At 37.3% G+C, this 18,914-nt stretch overlaps 1 pseudogene; it reads right to left on the minus strand.

The window, feature by feature from the left end:
* Window positions 1–1,611: 1,611 nt before the first annotated feature.
* The window catches only part of LOC142834266 (uncharacterized), a 34,416-nt pseudogene continuing 17,113 nt past the window's right edge, over window positions 1,612–18,914 (minus strand).

Raw genomic sequence — 18,914 nt, forward strand, 5'->3', positions numbered from 1 at the left:
TAGAGAAGGATAGCATCAATAGGCATACTAACATGAAAAGGGAAAACTCAAGGGGCCTCAACCTTAGTTAAAACACTACAGATAACTAAGGAATGCTGAGCGCAGGAGAAATAGTCTTTCTTGGACATATATTTTCAGTATATGGACTGACTGTACAATAACAAATGGTCATCCCTGAAAATATATACATATAAGTAATATTATACAGATGTAGCAGGTTGTAACTAAATATTTATGAGCACACATACAGATATAATAATAGTTAATTAAATAAAGATCTTGAATTTGAAAGAGAGCAAGAGGAGTATAAATACTAGGGGTTGAAAGAAATAAAGGGAAGGAGCGAAATAATGGAATTACAACTTCAAAAAACATTTTAAAAAGTATATGTCAGTATCTATCCCATTTACAATTCCATTGTGTCCTAATTGGAAACATTGATGCTAGAATCTAAAGCCATGGTCAACAGAATCTGCATTTCTATGAATGCAAACAATCTGTGTTGGCTGTTAAATGTTCACAAATGATGACCAAATTTTCTGTTCTGAACATTAAGTTACTAAAATAGAGGAACAAGCTAAATCTGTATTACGATGCTCCCTGACCTAAAACAGAAGAATGCTTGTTGGTTTGGTTTGGTTTGGTGTAGGATTTTCTTTGGTATATTTTGGTTCATATTTGAGCTTCTGATGTCCTAGACTGTAGTTTAGTGATGGATAGATTGGAGTTATTTCCACAGACTCTAACTATCACTGCCATTGCTTCTGAGTAATTGTATTGGCACTGCAAAAGAAGGATTAGAGGTTAACTCTCTGGGGGCAATGGAAGTACACATCAATCTCTTTTTGTTGCTGGGTAATACAGGAAACATAAAGCTAAGGTAACCAGAGATCACAGTGCAATATACTTTGAGTGGGAGGATATCATTGTGAAGAAAAATAGCAAAAACAGCAAGTCTTTCCTCTGTGGCTGTTCACCAACTCTTGTACCCATGATGCTATGGATACACTGCAAACAACAGAAGTCAAGGTCACAAGAATTACGTGCTATTGATTACTAGAAAGGCCTGACTCTGCTGACTGATGTGGAAAAGGTTTGACCAGAAAGTCTCTTGCTTCTTATGGTAGGGATCAAAGTACTTCACTGTCCCCCTAGATGACTGCAGCAGAAAGGATTTTCTCCCAATCTCTCTGCAAAGCTCACAAGCTGTGGTGAATGCTTTCAATCTGTTATTAAGAAAAAGGTATTCCAAATGTGAGTGCTCAGGAACTAGGCCTGAGCAAGGACCTCTTACATGTCTGCGCATGAATCTGGGACCTCTGAGGGAGTATGCTTGAGCCAGGAGGAACTCTGTGGGTCTGGGCTTTAGTCTGGGACATCAAAAGGAATAGGCAGAAACCAGAAACCTCTGCAGGTCCAAGCATGAGTCTGGGACCTCTGATGGAGTAAGCCTGTACCAGGTCCTCTGCAAGTCTGGGTGAACCCAAGCCTGGGAACTCCAAGAAAGTAGATAGGAGCCAGAGTCAGAACCAACCCTAAGCCAGGGACCTCTGCAGGAAAGGATCCAGACCAGGTATATTTACAAAAACAGGTCTAAACTGACAACCTAGGCTAGAGCAGACCTGAGACAGCAAACTCAAAGGGAGTGGAACAAAGCTTGGAAGCATTGAGCGACCTCCAGAAACACTGAGTGACCAAACGGGTAACTAGAACTGTGGCACTGACTATACCATGAAGAACAACCATATGAGCCTTGGATTCACTGGCACCTAGAAGATTAATCAACAGAATTACAGACAGCCCCAACCACACCAATTAGAAAGAAAAAGATGAATAGAAAAGGTAAGAACACATGAAACACCACAAAGAGCAATACAAAACCAGTAAAACCTAATGACCCTACAACAGCAACACTTGAACAACCAAGATGAAGCAGAAGAAAATGACCTAAACATTCAGGAGAATGTTTGAAACTCTTAAAGAGGAAATTATATTCCCTGAAATAAATGGAGGAATAGCAAACAAAAAAATTGGAAGACATCACTAAGCCCTTAAAAAAAAAAAACAAGAAAGAGCAATCAAATATATGAAAAAAACTATTCAAGACTTGAAAACTGAAATAGAGACAATAAAGGGAACACAAGCCAAGGGAATTATAAAAACAAAAATCATGAGAACCACAAACACAGCCAGACGGTGGTGGCACACGCCTTTAATTCCAGCACGCGGGAGGCAGATGCAGGCAGATCTCTGTGAGTTCAAGGCCAGCCTGGTCTACAAGAGCTAGTTCCAGGACAGGAACCAAAAAGCTACAGAGAAACCCTGTCTCGAAATCCAAAAAAAAAAAAAAAAAAAAAAAAAAAGAACCACAAACACAAGCATGAAAAACTGAATATAAGAGATGGAAGAGAGAATCTCAAGTGCTAAAGATACAACAGAGGAAATAGACTCATAGTCAAAGAAAACATTACATCTAACAAAAGGTTAACCCTAAATATCCAGGAAATATGGGATACCATGAAAAGGTCAAACTTAAGCCTAATATGTATTAGGAAAAGTTCAACTCAAAATCACAGAAAATATATTTAACAAAATCATAGAAGAAAACTTTCCCAACCTAAAGAAACCTATGCCTATGAAGATACAAGAAGCTTACAGAACACCAAATAGACTAGATTTAAAATAATGCCCTAGCCACATAATACTCAAAACACCAAACATACAGAATAAAGAAAGAATATTAGGAGCTGCAAAGGAAAATGGTAAAGTAACAAATAAAGGTAGACCTATCAGAATTACATCTGACTTTTTCATTGGAGACAATAAAAGCCAGAAGGTCATGGTCAAGCGTTATGCAGACATTAAGAGGCCATTGATGCCAGCCCAGACTACTATACCCAGCAAAACATTCAATTAGCATAGAAGGACAAGATAATATGTTCCATGACAAAATCAGATTTAACCAATACCTAGCCACAAACTCAGCCCTACACAAAGTACTAGAAAAAAACTCCAACCCAAGGAAGTTGGCTATATCAACAAAAACATAGACAATTGATGGTTTCATAGCAGCAAATTCAAAAGAAGGGGAAAAAACACAAATTAACATTAACAACAATGAAAACTAAATTAACAGGAAGTAGCAATGACTGGTCATTAATATTCCTTAATATAGATGGACTCAACTCACCTATAAAAAGGCACAGGCTAACAGATTGGATACCAAAACAGAATTCATCCTTCTTCTGCCTACAAGAAACACACCTCAACTTAAAGACAGACATTGTCTCAGACAAAAGGATTGGGAAAAATATTCCAATCAAATGTATCTAAGAAACAAGCAGTTGTAGCTATCCTAATATCTAACAAAATAAATTTAAAACTAAAATCAATCAAAAGAGACAAAAAAGGTCATTTCATATTAGTCACAGGAAAAATCCATCAAGAGGAAATCTCAATACTGAACATCTATGCCCAAAATACAAGGGCACCCTGAGATGTGAAAGAAATACTTCTAAAGCTTAAATCATAATTAAACTACACACAAGAATAGTGAGAGACTTCAACACTTCACTCTGACCACTGGACACGTCAGTTGGACAAAAAATGAACAGAGAAATAAGGGAACTAACAGATGTTATGACTCAAATGGACTTAACAGACATCTATAGAATATTCTATCTGAACAGAAAAGAATATACCTTATTCTCAGCACCTCATGGAACCTTCCCAAAAATTAACCACATACTTAGTAACAAAACAAGCCTCAACAAATACAAAAGAATTGGAATAACCCCATGTATCTTATCAGATCACCATGAATTCAACAGCAATACTAATTCCAGAAAGCCCACAAACACATGGAACTTAAACAATGCTCAACTTAATCATCAATGGGTCAAGAAGGAAATAAAGGAAAAAATTAAAGACTTCCAAAAATTCAATGAAAATGACCACACAACATTCCCAAATTCATGTGACACAATGAAAGCTGTGTTAAGAGGAAAGCTCATAGCACTAAATGCCTGCATAAAGAAGCTTGAAATATCCCACACTAGTGAATTAGCAGTACATTTGAAAACTTTAGAACAAACAGAAGCAAACTCACCCAAGAGAACTGGATGGCCAGAAATAATCAAATTGACAGCTGAAATCAACAAAATAGAAACAAAGAAAACAATACAAAGAATCAATGAGATAAGGAGTTGATTCTTGGAGAAAATCAATAAAATAGACAAACCTTTATCCAAATTAATCAAAAGGCAGAGAGAGAATATCCAAATTAACAAAATCAGAAATAAAAAGGAGGACATAACAGACACGAAGGAAATACAGAGAATCATCAGGTTATATTTTGAAAATCTGTACTCCACAAAATTGGAAAACATAAAGGAAATGAACAACTTTCTGGATAAATATCACTTACCAAAATTAAATCAAGACCATATAAGCAAATTAAATAGACCCTTAACTGTTGAAGAAATAGAAACAGTCATTAAAAGTCTCCCAAACAAAAAAAATGCCCAGGACCAGATGGTTTCAGCTCTGAATTCTATAAGATTTTCAAAGAAGAACTAATACCAATACTCCTCAAATTATTCCATACATTAGAAACAGAAGGTACACTGTCAAACTCTTTTTATGAGGCTACAATTACCTTGATACCCATACCACATAGGTCTAATCTACACGGGTAATAGAAAAAAAAACAAGATTTCCTTAGTAAATTGGGAGCATGGGGACCTTCGGAGAGGGATGAAGGGGAAGGGAAAGGCAGGGAGGGTAGCAGAGAAAAATGTAGAGCTCAATAAAAATCAATAAAACAAATAAAAAAGGCCTGAAATTAGATCCTGGAACTATGTGGGGAGGTATCTGTATGGGCAAAAATTGAGAAAGAGGAGAGCAAGGGGAGGAAGAGGAACAAGAAGAGAAAAAAAAGATAAGCTGCCCCACCTACCTTTGGAGACACAACTTTTCTTTCCTTGTGAGCAAGCATGCATTCCACAGAGATTACATAACTAACTCAGGGATTTGGGGAGTTTCTTTTATTATTATTATTATTATTATTATTATTATTATGCAGTTTTGCTTATATCTGGTCTTGGAATTTGCTTCTATATATACACCATCTCCTTTGGATTTATCTTGACTTTTTCTGATTCCCAATACTGTAGGAGCTTCATAGACACTCTAGGGCCTGGATTTACTTTCTAGTTCTGCCATTCCCTAGGTGGATGAGCAAGAGTTTCACTGCCACAAATAGCAGGTTTTAGTTTTAGCTTTACCCTCTTTAGCTAATGCTACTTGAAAAGTTGCGTAAATTTCTGAGACAATTTTCTTGTCAGTAAAATGGGGATAATAGTACCTAATTAAATTGTAACCGTCATATAATTAAACAATATGTGTCTGCTTAAAGAGCTTTCAGGACTGAGGATGACATAAGGGAAATAATACTAATGATTAACACTCATTATATGGACTTCGCTATCTGTACAAACTTGGAAAGAAAATGTGATTGGAATACAACATATGCTGAGTGTAATTTGGACGCTATGCCGGGTGACTGTGCACCATGGTGAGTGTGCAAATATGTGGATGATTCTTGTTATGTACCGTGCTATGGTTGATCCTAAGGTGAATTCAGATAAGCCTAGAGTTCACATCTAGAGTAATCAACAAGGGCTAACATGAGCTTTCTCATCTTGCTGTTAATCCTGAAGAAGTCACCCAGCTCTGCTCTCAGTTTTTCTCACAGGCTAGCAGCTTACTGTCAAAAGAGACACTAATGTAAATGCCACTTGAACTCCTGCAATGGATCTTTGAAATCCCAAATGGACAGTAATCACAAGTCTGAAATAGAAAACAAAATTCCAAAGCCTTGATGATTTTTTTGTCGTTCAGATGTCCAGACAAACCATTTAGGTGAAGTTTTAATTGCTATTTAGTGACACTTCTGCTCAAGCTACAATAAATTTTGTTAGCATATTTATAAAATCCCAGGAGGAAGAAATCTTCAGACAGTACTGAACTTTCCATAAAGTCATTCTAGAAAGTCAGACGATCCTTGGGAACCATTGGGGCAATCACCTGCAGGGACACTTCAAAAGAATGACTTCAGATGTAGTACATGTAATCAATTCCAGCCAATGTGCCTACCTTCTTTATTTCCTAGGAGGAAATAGGCTTACATATATGTAAGAATTGAAACTGTCTAATCAAGAAAGGGAAGGCATTGCATGGGATTGAGAAAGGGGGATTGGAGAAGTGCGAATAGAGAGATAGGAGGCGGGAGGAGAAGCACTACAGCAGCTGCTTTCTCATGAAGGTGTCAGGAAGGGCAGTTCTGACTAATCTTTACAGCACTCGTCCATCCCTCCTTATGTTGCTAAGGGAAGACACTCCACAAAGCCTTTTTCAGGCTGGCACATAACTCTCTTCTCTTTTGTTACAAATATGTGAGGATAGCGACACTGAGCAAGGAGATACTTGTCTACAAATTTTATCATCTGAAATAAAACCAGTCTTTTCTGAAACTATGGTTGCAAGAGTTGAGCTATTTCCTGTGATGAGCTAGCTAAAGCCAGGGTTTCAAACTCAGTATTTGTTTACAACCGATTCTATGGGATAACAGATGCATGCACAAAGAGGAAGCTTAGGGAAGCTTAAGCTTTGATTAAAAATGCTGTCTAGATGGGCACAGTGGGAGCATCTTTAACCCTAGCACTCAGCTGGCAGAGGTGGGCAGGTATCTGTTAGTTCAAGGCCAGCCCCCATTACATAGCGAGAGTCTGACAGAGGTGGAGAGGGAGCAAAAAAGAGCCCTAGAGATATTGGTTGGGTAAATTCCAAGAGTCGATGCTGCCAGTGCGGAATGTAGCAAACTGCTAAGGAAAATCTAACAGTACATGCACTGTTAAGTGTATCCACACAATTGTATTTCTCAGAGGTCTACTTGTCAGTGTGTCCACAATGTGTTCTAACATCTCTTCACAAAACATTTGCTTACCAACTTTGGACAGTACCATCCTGCCAGAGCATTTAGCTGTTAGTAATTTCTAGATTGATTACACTTAGCAAATGTTCCCCTTTCCCACGATCACAGTTGTGTGATCCTGTGTGATCACACCTCTGTGCCAGGACTTAGTATGGGTCCATCTTGGGACACACCTAATAAAACTCCCTTCTGGTATCTTCTATCTGCATCACAATTTAACACACCACTCTACCACCTGTCTTTCTGCTAGCTGCATTGATTACTGATCCCTAATAAATATTTTGCCTCCAAAGTCCCTCTTAGCACCTGCCTCTGACAGCATTAGTATGCGAGTGGACTTGACCATAGCTTCTCAATGTAACATTGCTTTTCAGTTTTTCTTTCCCCACATCTTGGGAACACATGACTCTCAACTAAGTTGTTTTAAATCACTGAAGTAGTGTTCAAAAGTAGAAGAAGAATTGAGGACATATTTACAATAATATGTGGAGCTGGAAATAGAAATTCTCTATGAGTTCTGCAACCTCTGACTTCAGATGAGTACTATTTAAAAGAAGGAAGAATACAACTGTGTATGTTAGAAAAGAAACAACAGTTTTACAGTAAACAAAAGTAAGAGATTAGAGGAAACAGGACAGAATGAAGTCCAGAAAGTTTAGGGAGTAAATGGCAAAGAAGAAAGTGATATACATCAAATTCACACCACAAAATAGCAGGATCACTTGTAAGTAGAGAAACTTTTGTCACTGTTTAATGTTTGTATATGTGGTGTGTGTGTGTGTGTGTGTGGTGTGTCTGTATGTGTGTTTGCAGGTATATTAATACCACCATGTGAATGTGTAGAGTCAAAGAACTTCAGTGACTGTTTTTTGCCTTCCAGCCTGTTTGAGAAAATATCTTTTGTTGTTGTTGTTGCTGCTGCATGTTCCAGGATGGCTATCCCACAAAATTTTGTTTATTCTCCCATCTGTACTTCCCATCTTGCTGGAGTTACAGATACATTGCAGATAACATGTTTTATTGTATGGCTTTACACAGGCTTTAGTGATTTATACTCATGTCCTCATGTTGCCATGGCAAGGACTTTGTCCATTTATTTCTCCCCCTAGCCAAGCAAATATTCTTTGGGGATAGCCTCGATAATCTCATTTTAATACAAAGTTATATTCACATAAATGTCATTAAGCAGTACATACTTATGAAATAAGTCCAGCAATAAAAAGAACACTGTTAATCCACAGTTACTTTTAGTGTAATTTCCGACTAATACACAATAAGTCACTTTTTGTGTTTCTTGACTACTGCTGCTAAGGCTGTCTTCACTCTCTGCTGCCTTCCTCAGCATGGATCCCATATTCCCCACAAATGCGTACACATCTCCTTGTTCCACTGGACCAGCTGCTTACATTTCAGCTGTTTGGTACTGGCAGATGGGAGCTGTGTGACCAAACAAGTGTAACCAGAGATTTGGATGAAATCCAGTTGACTGCCGGCCTTCTTGTATTCTGTCGAAGTGAGCAAAGCCAATGTCACCTAAGAGTACATATAAATGAGGTGAGAAGGGGAGAAAACTTAAGCCTCACTATTCAGGATTACTGAGGTAAATGCATTAATTCAAAGGAGTACAATTTTTAAACATATCCTTTTTAAAAGGATCATGGTTTAAACAGAAAATGGATGAAGAAAACAGAAGATTAGAGGAGTCTGGGAGCTACACAAGAGAATAATACATTGAGAAAGACATTAGGAATTATTCTCGAACCAAATGTTATGAAAACCAAGACAGAACAATAACAAAGTCTTTTATTGTTGAGGACATTAATTGTTGAAATACTTCAGCTTGACTTTATCATAAAAATGTCTTAAGAAATCTATGTGAATAGCCTGTTTTCCTCTTTTAAATAAGTTTTGAAGAGGGTACAAAGCTCACTTTTATAAATTGCATCACCAGTTAAGTAAAAAGGCTGAAATCTGATTTTGTTGTTTTCTTTCTTTCTTTTTTTTTTCCTTTTTTAGTTCTAAGTCCAAGTTATCTCCTCATTAGACCCTGATGAATGTCTTTTAGGGCAGAAGAGAGTGAATACTGCGCTGCCAGGACCCCATTCTATTTGCAACCAAAAGAAAACTTGAAAGAAAATAAAGGACTTGGTCCTTAGAAACAAGCCATCTGTTACAGAGCAGAGCAAAGCAGCCAGGCATTCACAAATGCAGGCAGTACTGCCAGGACCTGGCTGGGGAGTCTCTGTTGCAAACTCTTTAATCGCTAATTCCTGTAAAACAGGAACAATATTAGCTGGTTAGTGAGGAGTTTGGAGAGGTTAGTAAAAAGCAAATGATACAAAAAAATACTACTGAATCCATCCAAGACCAGATCTGTGAGTTATGTCTTTTTTTTTTGGGGGGGGGGCAGGTGTGACCCTTTCTGTTGACTACTTGCCAAGTGTCTTCATTCCCAAGAGTCATATGCTGTTATGTCACAAGTTTTAGAAAGTTTTTTTTAAAGAAAAACTAAAAAGATGATCATTCTTGTCTCAAAATAAACATATATATTAAAATTCTTTGTATTTACCATTTTATCAATGTCTTGAGTTATGAATGATATCAAAGAGTGTCAGTCATTACTGCTTTTCAATTTCTTTTCTACGCTTCTTACTCTTATCTACTTGCATTTTTCATTTTCTTTGCTTTTGTGAGACTGGACCTACCATATACCCCAGGCAAGTTGCAAACTTGAAATCGTTTGTCCTCTACTTTCTTATTTATTTATTTATTAACTTATTATTTTTTATTTTATATGCATTGGTGTTTTGCTTGCATGTATGTCTGTGTGAGGGAGTCAGAGACCCTGGAATTCGAGTTACAGACAGTCTTGAGATGACATGTTGGTGCTGGAAATTGAACTCTGGTCCTCTGGAATGTAGCCAGAACTTTTAACTGCTGAGCCATCTCTCCAGCCCCTACTTTTTAAGTGTTCTAAAACTAAAGGTGTAAGCCATCATTATCGATTATTTTCCCTTTAATTGTCAAAGAAAAAATAACCAAAATTTTGAAATTATTAGAAAGAAGGCATTCTTAACCATTTTTGGAAATTTTGCATTTTCTTAAATATGGGTGCTCTCTGAAGAACACACGTGTCTTTTGATGAGATAGTGTGTAAAATAGCTCTTGTTAATGCTAGAAATAATCCTGTCTCAGAGACCTTGCAATTGCCATTCCCTCTGTAGGAACCCTCTTCCAAGAGAATTTTATCTCTTTTTCTATTACCTCTTCTTTCTATACTCCAGTAAAATTGTCTTTTTTGACCAAACGTTCATTAGTGAAATCTTTCCTACTATGCTCTATTCCCTTTTTGCACTTATTTTTTTTCTTAATAAGAAGCTCTGGTTTTTAATCTAGATACATTGGCACATACTGTATTGAAACAATAAAGTGTTGTCTCAACAAACAAATGTTTAAAAATGCAATGCCTTTAAATTTATTGCTATTATTAATATCATTATTGTACTGTGTGTGTATAGGGGAGCAGGCATATGGATCAGAGGAAAGCTTTATGGAGTCCATTCTCTTCTACCTTTACGTGCGTTCTGAGAATCAAACTCAGGTGGCCAGGTTTTAGATCAATGCCTTTTAACATCCTCTGTAACTTACTTCTTAACCTCAAAGGGAAGACTGAGTGATTGAGAGCTACATTCTGGAGCCCATCTGTTTGATTCGAATTTTGGCTCAGTCTTTTCCTAGATCTCCCAATCCAGGGAAAATTGCTAAATATTATCTACAAAATAGGGATGGAACAATAGTAAGTTTCTCATTGGGAGATTGTAGCAAGTTGACCAATGCTTGGCACAAAATAGCACTATTAAATTGTTAGCTACTAAGTACTTATTTCCTGCCATTATTTTGGAGGATTGTGGTGGATTTTGTCTCTTTTGTTCACTAATGTACCCCATTGAACAGATTTGTTCTTGGCATACAGCAAATGCTCAATAAATATTTATTGAACTTATGAATGAATGAAGAACAAAAGCATGGGAGATAGGCTGTCCTTTTGTGTGCAGGGCTCTGGTCTTAGTTAACTCTCATTTGGCTGCACACAAAGACACTGGTTTGGGTAGTTTCTCACTTCATATCTTTATTGCAGAAGCCTCTTTCCTTGTACGCGTTAAAGGATTGACATTTTTATTTCTTTACACAGTTGTCCTGATAGCCAGGTTTATAATGAACAAAATTAAAAGAGAAAATTTAAACAACATAAAAGTTTCAGAACCTATATTTCTCCAGTTTCTTTGGGATTTTTAAACTCCATTTTTACATCTACAAACATAGAATTGGTCTACATGCAGCATTGGTGGGCTAGGGAGAGACTGGGAAATATTTATAAAACAATAATAGGTTAGTGAAACCCAGAATGAAGGACCAACATTCCCACAAAGTCCATAAGAAAGATGGTAAGCAAGAGAAGAAAGCCACAGACCACAACATAACCTGGGATATGTTAATAGTCAGTTTCAACTGCCAATGTGTTTCTCCTTTCCAGAGCTCTTTCTCTGAGATGTTTCAAAAGAAAACACCAACAGAAAAAAAAAAATTTGGAAGTCCAGCTTTTGAGCATTAAGACATTTTGAAATTGTTGCTCAAAGAGTGGCATGAGCAAAAACAGTTAGCAATTTCAAAAACATTGGTTTTGAATTACTAAATTTGCAGTTCTAAGGGACACAGGGCAGAGAGTTCACAAACCAAAAAATAGATGGGAAAGTATGTGCAGCTGGACAGCAGGGGCCATGAGAACTTCCAGTATGAAGAGAAAAGTATAACAACCATGTATTAATGACATTTTTGTAGAATATTGTTAAAGATGTGTTATATTTGCTTATATTGTGGAGTATTCGTTTAATGATGCAAAGATATACTGCATTCCTTTATGTTGCATTTGTTTAACTCTGTAACGTTGTTTTACGTTGCCTGTCTAAGACACCGATTGGCCTGATATAGAGCTGAACAACCAGTAGCAAGGCAGGAGAAAGGATAGGTGGGGCTGGCAAGCAGAGAGAATAAATAGAAGGAGAAATCTGAAAGAAAAAGAGATCAAGGAGCGAGCCTCCCAGCTATACTGCAAGCCACGGAAAGGTGGAAAAGATGTATAGGATAAAGAAAGCTAAAAGCCCAGTGGGATAGAAATAAGCCAAGCTAATGCCTGGAAATTATAAGAATAATCCTCCATATGTGATTTATTTGGAAACCGTGTGGCAAATACCCAAAACAGTAAAAAACTCAAAGAGTTAAAACATAACCAGCTACGTGACATTGCGAAGACTACTTCAACCTGGGCAAACGGGTTCCCTTTCAATATTCCTGCCCCAGTCGCTTAATTCCTAGGCTATCCCTCCAGAAACAGCAGTGAGTGAGTGAGTGAGTGTGTGTGTGTGTGTGTGTGTGTGTGTGTGTGTGTGTGTGTTTCGAAGGCCCTGAATACCAAGCATCAGAAGGAGTAGCTACCTGGTTCTGTGCTTTCATCATCTCAGATATTCATTCTTATTTTTGCTTGTTAGTCTTCAGGGCACTTCATGTTTTAATATAGGTTTTTATCATTTCTATATTATTTTTTCATTTTTTGATAGGATAAGGTCAACAGATCAGGAAATGGGAAGGGTAATCATTGTTATCACCGCTCTCAAAAGGAAGGTGCATATCAATCAAAGCCTCTGTGTAGAAAGCCCCGGTGCTGTTCAGAAACTAAAGGAGGTGCTTCAGCCAGAGACTTAACTAGGGTTTCCATGGGAAGAAAAGGAAGCTTTAGGTCAGAATCTTTTAATAATTTCTGTGTGCTCTTATATGTAGGAGATATCTTTAGTTATGAGATGTGTGGCCAGGAGTGTATTAGATCAGATACCTACTGATTAGTCTGTGTTTGAAAGAAGGTATTTATCTTAGTATATATTATGTGCCTAGCTTTTGTGAATCAGTGAGTTCAGCATCACAGGTGCACTGTGTATGCACCCCCCCTGAACACACACACTGCCTCTGGAGTAATAATAGTAATATTCCTAGAACTTAAGAGGTTGAGGCAGAAATATTGAAAATCTGAAGCCTGTCAAGGGTTTAAAGAAGTCACAAAGTGTTGAGCTGATATATATTTTCACTATCTTTAGCAAACAACCTGAGTCAATAGGCCCTTAAGATTGATAACATAATGTTAAAATGATTATGAATATAAACCAACTGAGTTGGGTGAGCTTTAGTCTTTGTGACTCACCAGAATTTAGACATTAGTCTAAATTAAAGAAAAGGAAGTTGTATATCCTGTTCTTCTGAGATTGTGAGCTACAATTTGAGTTGTAGAAAAGGTAAAAGAAAGATTTGCTAAATAAACAGGGTTAGATAAATAGGCTAAAGCAGACATTGGCACACTGTGGCCCATGGGCAAAGTCTAACTTGGTTTTGTAAACACAGTTTCATTAGAGGAGGGACGCATTATCAAAGGTTGCCTGCCAGCTGCCGACAAGCTGGGTAGCTGTGACAGAGACCATATGTTCCACAAAACTTGAACTATTTGGTGTCTTCTATGCAAAAAAAAAATTCTGAACTGGAATACATTGCAAGCCAAGTAAAAGCTAAGTTAATCTTAGAGTTGTATATGGTTGCATATAGTTGTTTAATTTTCTCTAATTTGGAATAAACTTGATCCCAGAACCTGAGACAGGTGGCTGAGCTATAGACAGCGTGAGAAAAGCAGTAAATCAAAAGAAATGATACCTCGCTCTAGTTTATCTCAGGTGTGTGGATAGGGAGGGTGATTTGATTTTATAGTTGGGAGATGCAAGTATTAAATTATCTCTGTGTAGTCCTATCTGAGTTGAAGTAGGATAGGTTCAAATTTTCCAGTGGAGAAAAAAAAAAAGAAACAAAAGAAGGAAGCAATGGTGAAGATCCTAATTTTAATTTTGTCATGCTTTTTTAATAACTTTATACAGGTCTTCTTGACTGAGGATCTTTAACAGTTGAACAGTGGTCTTTAGCTGACTTGCCAATAAAAACTTTTGGACTTCATGCCATACACACACACACACACACACACACACACACCTATAAACTGGTAAGAAGTGACTATATAGATATAAAAATGACACTACTATATAGAACGTCCTTTATAATAAATATCATTCTCATTGTTCCTTATAACTCACAGCTTTTTTTATAATGCACTATTTATGCCATCTTATTCAATCGATTCAATACCACAATACCAGATTATTCTATTTATTTAATATAATCAAAAATTAATTACATCCTTATTTTATGTTTGCAAAGTTTAAACATGGCTTCACTCTGGTAAGTTAACTGCCAATGACCTCTGTAGGATTATATATTTGAATGTTAGATTTCCCGTTGGCGGACTGCTTGGGAAGGATGAGAAGATATGGCTTTGTCAGAGGAGGTGTATCATTGGGGGTGTGCTTCAAAGTTTCAAAAGCTCAAGCCAGTCCCAATTTCCTTCCCTCTCCCTTTGCCCCCCCCCCCTCTCCAACTTGATGACTGGGATGTAAGCTTTTACCTACTGCTCCAATACCATTCCTGCTGTCTGCTTCAGTGGTCTCCACCATGATGATCATACACTGTTAACCAGCTGTAGCCATTAGTCACTAAATTAAAATGCTTTTTAAAAAATAAGTTGCGTCGGTCATGACATCTCTTCAGAGGAAGAGAAAAGCAATGAAAAAAACCCCACTGATTCTATACCCTGCACCATCTTTCTCTCTTTGAGAGCATGGGTTGCACTCACCTTTCTTAGTATAAAGTCAAAGTCCACACTCAGTACTGCTGGAGGCACTGTGATGTGAAACACGCAAAGGTGAATGGTGGAACTAGTTAAATCACCACATCACCTGGAAAGGCTATAAGCTGCAAATGACAGCATACTTGACCAACAGTGGATTTAAAGACACTAAGAGGTGATTTTACTCTATGTCAAGAAGCCTGAGTCTAGATGGAAATTGCCCAGACTCAGTGCCAAGATTTCAGGACTAATATAACTTAGTTCTTGGGCTTTCACTTCAGCCGCTGGAGCTACTACTGTGCTCAAGGTAAAGGAAAGTGAAAGAAATCTGCTTCTGCCTCGTTTCTACTTTAGTTTTGGAAACAAAGACCTTCCCAAAGCTTCTCTGATGGATTCTGAATATGTATCTTGAGCTTGAATCTAGTTAAATAATATCTTGTCTGCAAAAGATTCTAAGAAGGATGTGTATTTCCAGCCACTATATCAAAATATTCAGGGAAAAATTCTGATAATGGTCTTTGGGATATGTACATAGTTTCTTCCACCACTTAGAATGTAGTCAGCTTTTGGCATCCATGGCTTTACTTCTATGCCAGACTCCAACACTGCATCTGCATTGAGTATGTACATACAAGTTTTGTCACTCTTCCCTAAACAGTACAGTGTAAGAAGTATTTCATAGCATTGAAATTGTATTATGTATATAAGAAACCCAGAGATAATTTGTAGTAGATGGAAGACTGTACATAGATTATGTGATAGCACTATACCATTAATGCACAGGATTAAGCGTCCTCAGCTGTGGGTATATAGTAGGAAGTTACAGTGCTTATCTCCCCAGATATTGAAAAACACCTGTTATCCATTTTGAATAAACAGAAAGTTCACTGAGCTTTTAATTTAAATAGAGGGGCTAGAGATGTAAAGTACTGATTTCTGAGCTATTGATATAGTAGGTAAAGATGAAAATCTCATCAATATTCTTATTAAATGTAAAAGGGAAATATGAAGTTACAGAAAAGCATAACAAATAGCAAAAACAGAGATGTTCATATTTATGTTTTTTATAAATATGTTAATAATCTTTTATTTTTAAAATACAGATATATAATAGTGAGACTTTTGTCATTGGAGGGGTCTACAGAATACAGACATCCTTTTTGTCTGAGAACAAATGCCCACTGGAACAGTGATGTAAGTGCATACTGCCCCTTTTTATGAACTCTAAACAGATAGTTATTCTTCCCATAGCCTCAAAGTTGGTCACAGTCAAAGATCTGGTCTCTGCTAGCTGGACCTTTCTACCTGGGACTTGGAATTTCTTAATGAAGTATTAATTCATACTTTGGACTTCCTTAATGAAGTATTTGTACATAATAGTTAAGAAAATAGCCACCTCATGGGGCAGGAGTGTCATCACTGTTCTTGTTTAAAGACGCTCCTTGTGTTTTTTATGATCCTTCTGAGAAATCCCTCTTTCCTCACTAAAGACAATGAATCCAACTGTAGTCTTGTGAGCAAGGACCTTGTGTGACACCACAACTGTTGGTAGATACATATATTACTGTTCTCAAAGTTCAAAAAAATGTGTTTATGAAGCTGCAGCACAAAGAGTACCTGACACCTGCTACCCCAAAACTAAGATTTTTCTTGTAAATTGACAACACTTCTCTGAAAGAAGAATGGAATATAAATGCTTCCCAATTTGGCATTTTGCTGTTTGAGTTGTGTATAGTATAAACAACCTCCTTCAATATTTATGAGTTCTGTCCACTTTTCTTTCATAGTTGCTTATCAAGAAAAGAGTTTGCTTATTGACCACACACAAAACTCAACTCCATTTATTACAGTTGTCCTGTGTTGTCACTAGATGAGGCATTACAGAATAAAATTCCCTGTCCAACCTCCACCAACACCCACACAGAAGGGAGCAACTTTGTGTCTGTTAGAGAAGCCAGATTCTAATGGATCAGCCTCACACAATGTTAATGGGAACATCTTACTCATATCTAAAAGCTATTTGGAAAACAAATAACACATTCCCAGGCAGGGAGCATTCATGATCTGATTTCAATCTTACAGATCAAATAAATGTAAATGATTTTCAGCCCAGAAGACATGAATCTCCACTATCTCAACTTCATAGCCGCCTCTGCATTGGGGAAAAAGAAAAAGAGAGAGAAAAAAAGCTTTTCTCTTACCTTATTTAGTACACAATCACGCGGTTTAAAGAAGATAAGATTTTCAAATTCTTAGAGTGATAATATTACTCAAATGATTTCTTGAGAACGTTAAGTATTCCTTCCCCGCAGTGAAGACAACACCAAAATAAAACCAGAAGGAATGAAAATGTTAACTGTTTTGAGTCTTTAATTGAAGACTCAGGCTGTGTGCCACTGAGTAAAGTCCTCATTTGGGTGAAAAGACAGTTATATGGCATACCTTTGACTAAGAATAATATAAACAGATTCTAAGAAAACCCTTATACAGTGTACACACTGTAAAATGAGAAACATTTTAAAACATCAATGAACACCATGAGCATGGCGGGAGATTGATGATAGCAGCCTTTCAGCTTGACTTTTCCTGCCCTTGTGGCTGAAAAGATTATTGCAGCATAGTTATTGATAAATGGGAAGTTACACAGCGCTTCAGGTTCAAAGAAAGCTGTTCTGAAGAATAGACTCTGAGTAACTGGATGTGACCCTAGGTGAATTTGTTTCACTTATTCAGTTCCCCTCAGTGACTGGTTTCTGATATCCTGTCTTCTAGGTCTGGTACAGCCTATAAAAGCAAAGTTTGTCACTTTAACCTTACTTTCTTTTATTTTTACTTTAAGCCTGTGGGGTTTTTTTTTTTTTGGTTGGTTTGGTTTGGACTTATTGGTGGTTTTTTTTTGGGAGGAGGGGGGATTTCTATTGTCGTTTCTTCTGTATTTATTCTTTAAAATTCTTTTTAATTTTTTTTATTGAACTATACATTTTCTCTGTTCCACTCCCTTATTCTCCCCCTTCTACCCTTTCCCATGCTCCCCACACTCCAGTGTTGAAATAAGAGCAGCGGGCTACATTCCTGGCACCCGACCGCCCACACGACTATCTTTATACCTGAAATAATTACACGGAAACTGTATTCTTTTAAACATTGCCTGGCCCATTAGTTCCAGCCTCTTATTGGCTAGCTCTTACATATTGATCTAACCCATTTCTAATATTCTGTGTAGCCCACGAGGTGGCTTACCAGGGAAGATCTTAACCTGCAGCTATGTCGGGTGGGCGAATCATGGCGACCCACTGATTCAGCTTCTTTCTCACAGCCTTCTGTTCTGTTTTCTCCGCCTACCTAAGGGTTGTCCTATCAAATGGGCCTAGGCAGTTTCTTTATTAATAAGAAATCACTCCCACATCACTCCAGGTTTACTCAGGAGATCTTGTATTTTTCTACTTCCCATGTAGATTAGATCTATGTATGGCTCTTTTAGGGTCCTCTTTGCTGTCTACGTTCTCTGGGATTGTGAATTGTAGGCTTGTTTTTCTTTGCTTTATGTACAAAAGCCACTTATGAGTGAACACATATTTTATTTGTTTTTCTGGCTCTGGGTTGCCTCACTCAATATGATGCGTTCTAGATCCATCCGTTTACCCACAAATTTCAAGACGTCATTATTTTTTTTTCTGCTGTATAGTACTCTATTGGGTAAATGTACCACATCATCTTTATCCCTATTCTGTTGAGGGGCATTTAGGTTGTTTTCAGGTTCTGGTTTTGACAAATAATGCTGCTGTGAACATAGCTGAACAGATGTTATGTGATATGATTTAACAATCTTTTGATAAATAACACAACATAGTACTGCAAGGTCTTGAGGTAGGTTGTTTCCTAATTTTCTGAGAAATTGCCATACTGATTTCCAAAGCAGCTGTACCAATGTGCACTCCCACCGGCAATGTAGGAGTGTTCCCTTCATCCTACATCTTTTCCAGCATAATTTGTCATCTGTGTTTTTGATTTTGGCCATTCTGACAGGAGTAAAATGGAATTTCAGAGTTCCCAACATAATTCTTTACAGACCTAGAAAGAACAATACTCAACTTCATATAGAAAAGCAAAAGTCCCAGGATAGCCAAAATAATCCTGTACAATAAAGGA

The sequence above is a fragment of the Microtus pennsylvanicus genome, chromosome 13 (genome assembly GCF_037038515.1).
Source record: "Microtus pennsylvanicus isolate mMicPen1 chromosome 13, mMicPen1.hap1, whole genome shotgun sequence".
NCBI classification, from domain to species: domain Eukaryota; kingdom Metazoa; phylum Chordata; class Mammalia; order Rodentia; family Cricetidae; genus Microtus; species Microtus pennsylvanicus.